The 5,614-nt window shown below is 33.6% G+C and overlaps 1 long non-coding RNA gene across 2 annotated transcripts; it reads right to left on the reverse strand.

Annotated features, from left to right (window-relative positions):
* Window positions 1-552: 552 nt before the first annotated feature.
* On the reverse strand, window positions 553-5,309 carry LOC112179925. Of its 2 annotated transcripts, none has more exons than XR_002927967.2 (8): window positions 5,094-5,309; window positions 4,946-5,005; window positions 4,761-4,810; window positions 4,426-4,605; window positions 2,960-3,887; window positions 2,286-2,317; window positions 1,510-1,591; window positions 553-1,318 (listed from the first exon to the last, which is right to left on the reverse strand). It is a non-coding gene; the product is annotated as an uncharacterized LOC112179925 (long non-coding RNA). The 2 variants fall into 2 exon arrangements; XR_005803845.1 differs by having other exon boundaries at window positions 2,960-3,059; window positions 5,094-5,308.
* Window positions 5,310-5,614: the final 305 nt, after the last annotated feature.

A 5,614-nucleotide genomic window follows, 5' to 3' on the forward strand; every position in this document is an offset into this window, starting at 1 on the left:
CATCGGGAATATGAATGATCTTGATTCATGTATTAACTAGCTAGGAATGCTCTTGCTTGGTACATTATCTAGTTACTTGAATGTATAGATGTTTGAATAATGATACTTGAATTATATGGATTATAGTATCGTTTATATTGTAATATATCGAGCATTATTTATGTGAATATTCTTCTTGTTGTCTAAGTTTCAGTCATACAACACAATACAAAACAATGTGTTGTATGACTGCAAAAGAGTTCAAAATTAAGGCTTCTCCTACAACAGTTACTAGATGTTAGCCAATTTGATTACAATATTCACACCACAGTTAACCAAATATAGTTTGTTGTGTGAACTACCAACATCAGAAAATAATAAAATTCTGTTGTGTGAGATTCATAACACACAACAGAAATATAACTATCCCTGTTGTCTGAATGAATCAACAGACAACAGATATCATTTCATTGTGGTTGTGTGTTACTTATCTCAGACAACAAATAAAGAATTATAGCTGTTGTGTCTTATACATCTCAGACAACAAAAATAATTTATAACTGTTGTGCACTACTAGAAAAACATGATTTAAGGACATTGAAACAGTGTCCTTAAATACATACAAGGACTCTTTTTTAAAGAGTCCTCTATCCGAGAGTCATCATAAGTCCCAAACAAGGACACTGAAAATGTGTCCTCTTTTCTATATGAGGACACAGTTTGTGCGTCCTAAAAGCTTTGGACAAGGTGTCCTTATATCCATAAGAGGACACTTAAATTGCATCCTCATATTATCTAATATGTGTCCTCTTTTCTAAACAAGGACACACAAATTGTGTCATAAAAGCTCAAGAAATGGAGTCCTTAAATCCATAAGAGGACATAAAAATCCACTCTTATATGTGTCCTCTTTTCTATACTAGGACACACAACTAGTGTCCTCAAAAGTTTGAAAATGGAGTCCTTAAATCCATAAGAGAACACAAAATAAATTATCATATGTGTCCTCTTTTCTATACTAGGACACAAATTATGTCCTTAAAGTTCTGGAAATAGAGTCATTAAATTCATAAGAGGACACAAAAAAGACGTTCTTATATTATTAAAACTGCATACATATGACACATCAAACAGTTTCTCTGTTTACCTTTCAATTAACTGTTAGTAATATATATATTACAGCTTTACCTTGTTCTCTTTTCTTCTCATGCTAAATAATATAACTGATGCTACAAACTAAATAACAAATCCACTAACTGCTACTATTATGGGAATGAGTACATTGGCTTTCTTCCTTTTGCATGATATTGCTGCACATATGTTTTCATTTTCTCCAACCCTAGGATGAATAAGGTTGATACATATCAGTCATGGAAATTTAGTCGACAATATATAGTATTCAATTTGTATAGTATAAAAACAACACCTAACAGCATAGAACTTTTTCCACATCAATAATATAAGATTGCAACCAAAAACAGAAGGAAATACTTTGAATATATTAGATAATGGCTTTGGACAGAAACAGACCTTAACAATAATGATCCACTTGTCGATTTTTCAACAAGCATACTCGGAAGTGAACCATTTGAGCTTGTTCTTCTCCAAGTTACTGCAGAGATAGAGCAAATTTATAAACCTACTCTAAATAAACAAGTATCTGCAGTAACAATTCAAATCAAAATACTCACAAGACTTTCAGGTTTGGCAATTTAGTCAGAAATTCAGGTATTGAGCCAGTTAATCTATTGTTAGATAAATTTCTGAATCCAGTCATATACATACATTAATTTATAAATTCAGGTACTAATTACTAATTTATATATGCACACATAATGCCAGCTATTGCTAAGTTATCAAGCTTGGAATACTTCCAAAGATGTAACATGTCATGATTGGATATATATATATATATATATATATATATATATATATATATATATATATATATATATATATGAAGTTATCTCTCCTGTCAATCCACTTGAGGACAAGTCCCTAATTGCAAGTTTCAAGTAACTCATTAAGTGAGTCATGGTGATATTAGGATCCCCTGCAGTAAACAGAAAACACCAAACTTGTTCAAAATCCAAGTTTTAGTCTCTTATATTAATTGTTGCTATCATTCCCCTTGAATCTTTACCAGAAAGAAGAACCCAAGCAAGCAATCATTTTAAGTCCAGTTACTATGATGCATTAAACTCTAATTCTTTTCCTTAATTCCTTGAACTTTCTTAAGCATAAGTAGTCAAGAGTTCAATTTCAGTTATGTATCAAACAACCCAAAAGAGAAGATAATATATTACCTACAGATATGGCCGCTGTGCTCCTTTTGTAACTGTACAAAATTCAAAGATAGGCAGTTAGGTATGCAACTGACTCAGCTTCTTTACAACTATAGTAGAACAACAGAAACACAAAATAAAAAGGTTAATTGTTTCTTAAGTTATTCATTCCTTCATTCATTAATTAAGGAATCAAAAGAAAGAAAATGAAGTTGAGAGTGAAGAACAGGTAGAAAACAAAAACAGTAAGATTAATTACAAATATCTACAGATTCTATGGCTCATCAATCATTATCAACTCCAGCTTTTAATGTTTTTCCTCACGAGCACATCCAAGGGTTAATACTAAAAATCTAACATTTGAACTGTAGTTACAATTAAGTTGCACAGTTACTTTACGTATACGCATGTGTGAAACCTTGAACACTCACTTAAAGGAAATTCATACATCAAACTCATAACACTATGATTTCATGGACAAAAAATTAGGTTGTAGCTACAACTACCATCAACACAAGTATTTTTCAATTGAAAGAGAGAACAAATTAAAAGCTAGAACAATAGCAGCTGAAACTTGGAAATAATAAACCTAAAAAGATATTGGAATCTAAATTAACACGGAAAACAGAAACCGAAATAAACCGAAAAATGATCGTATAAAAAACAATCCCCAGGAAAGTGAAAAGTTAACATACCGGAAAAGAGTTGAAGAGGTGTTTCAAGGTGCAGCTAGCCTTTCTTGATATAATAATTAACAATCATTAAGCCTTGCAATTATCCAAAGGAGACTTTGATCTGCATGAGTGCCAGGAACCAAATGTCCAAACTTTTAGTACAATGTCCAAAGTATAATGCCTATTGTGAGTATCAACTCTAAAGAGATAAGATTCAAATCATCATGCATTACTTGGTCAGAATTTTAACAATCACACAAGTCATACATCATTTTAGTTCTAAAGCAAGAAACTGAACATTATCAATTGAACTCATAGAAGGAGAGCAGTACATTGACCATAGACAAACTAGAGGCTACCAATATGATGACATGAAATAGCAAAACCCGACAATAGTTGGAAGTCACCGAGTAACAAAACATTCAACCCAGTAGCAAGGAAGTTGTCAAGAGTCATAACTATAATCTGATTGAATTTCAAAAAGTGAAAAGGAATGCCGTTTTACTGAAACAGAGAAGAATCTCGAGAGCTATATTAAACTGTGTCTTAACCATAAAATTAGTTGGGAATCACAAGTTCACTGGACTCAGAACTATAAGATGGTATAAGAAAATGCTGAAAAAAGCTTAGAACATATAGCTCAAACGTTAAAATACTAATATTATCATGGAATCTCTACGTTCTAGATGAGAATCTATATTTAAACATATCAATGTCTATTTTGGTTATACTAGAGGATGAACTTCCCCATCACAAAACTAGTACTTATACAGGAAAAGAAATAACATGACACAAAACATGAGGATAACCGATAATTTAAATAACAAGATGAAAGTGATAGAGGGAACAAGAACAAACACACATTATACTCTACCTTTGGAATATAAGAAGTCAGCACCCTCATGCAGGTTGTCCTCAGTGAGATACCACCAATGCAGCTTGAGTACCACTGGACAAAGAGCAAAAAGAGCAGAAAGAACCTACTAAGAAATTAAACATAAAAAAAGATGGTAACTTTGAATGTACATAGTAGATGCCACCAATGCAGTGGAGTAGGTGCTCATGCAGGTTACATTAAGTTTCTTCTATATTCAAAATGATCTAGCTATTGGACATCTAATGATGTCAACTAATGAAAGTGATCAAACAAACAGAATATTGCAGAAGCATCAGACTAAATACGAGCTCCTAGGCAGAAACTAGACTCATAATCCACAGAGAATACCTACTTATGAAGAAAAGTACATATACTTGATTTTCCACTACAGAATCATACTATACATGCATCTAATCCTCTTATAAAGCACTTTAAACCCTTAAGAAGCTGAAATCCCATAACAAAGCAAAAAATGATGCTTCCAACACACTTATCAAAGTAGAATGAACAAGAAAAGAGACGAATAAAAACATCCAATATTTCAATTAGATGCTAGTTCTACAAAGATTAACCTTTTCCAGTAATCACAGAGAAAAAAGGAGAGCAAAACCTGTTAGAAATAACATAGAACAAGTTGCCTGCTTTGACATTGGCTTTGGATTGACCGCTTAATTCATCAATGATCTGCTACTCCTCCTCCGGTGTGTGCGGTAAGCAACTCGCCTCGTTCTCCATCATGAAACCCGAATCCGGAATCATCATAATTGACGAGACGACGATTTAAACAAACCTAACCACAACAGATTAATTCCACTAATCAACAAATCCACCTCAACAAAGATCTCAAAATTCAATAACCTGGATTATTCAAAAAAAAAAAAAATGAGAACTTGGTGTTGATAAAGGAATGTATTGGGTGAAGCTAGCCCGATAGGAATTCTATACATTTGGCTTGTACATGACGTGTTAATTCGAGACCCAGATCTATCCTCCAGCTATAAGAGGATTCAAAGAAGCAATTACTCTTCAAGCGGAGAGTATCCATGAAATGAAAATAAACAGTGTAATCCCCAACCATAAACCCATAAATCTGAGTACCCACCCATTGAAAATTAGGGAGATAACAATACCTGAAAGTCCGCATCTTCTATAGTTCTGATTTTGGAGTTATTGACTCCTCAACCTTCTATCTGGGTTGATAGAACAAAATTAGGTCAGGGAGAGCATAACACGAAAGTCAGGAAACCAATATTTCTCAACCCAGAATATGTCTCACACCTTACTACGAGTTGAACCCAGAATCTCTCAAATCCGGTGACTGTTATGAGTCGCCGCCTTCTCCGTCGAGTCGAATCAGATAGACTGTGTTTTCAGCTCGAGTTTATTTTTTTCTTTCTATGACAACTGAATAATGGAAATAGAGGGAATGAAACAACAACTTTTCTCTTATGGTGGGTTTCAATTGAAGAGGGAAGTCGAAAATTGGGGGAGGAGGGAAGTGAAATTTGGGGAGGGAAGTGAAATTTGGAGAGAGAGAAAACGCGCAGCGCGTTTTGTTATTTTCAATTGGAGCCGAATTAATTAGGACACATAATGGACATCATATGTCATTGAAAGACTCTCCCTTCCACTAAAAATTTTCATTTACCCGGATGAGTGTCCTTACAAACTTTCAAGGACTCCACATAATTTATGTGTCCTTGTTAGGAGTCCTTATATCCGTTTTTTCTAGTAGTGGTGTGTTATGAATCTCAGACAACAGCTAATTTCTTCTTTTGTTGTCTGAATGGCCATGTCAA

Source organism: Rosa chinensis, chromosome 7 (assembly GCF_002994745.2).
Source record: "Rosa chinensis cultivar Old Blush chromosome 7, RchiOBHm-V2, whole genome shotgun sequence".
Classification (NCBI taxonomy): Eukaryota; Viridiplantae; Streptophyta; class Magnoliopsida; order Rosales; family Rosaceae; genus Rosa; species Rosa chinensis.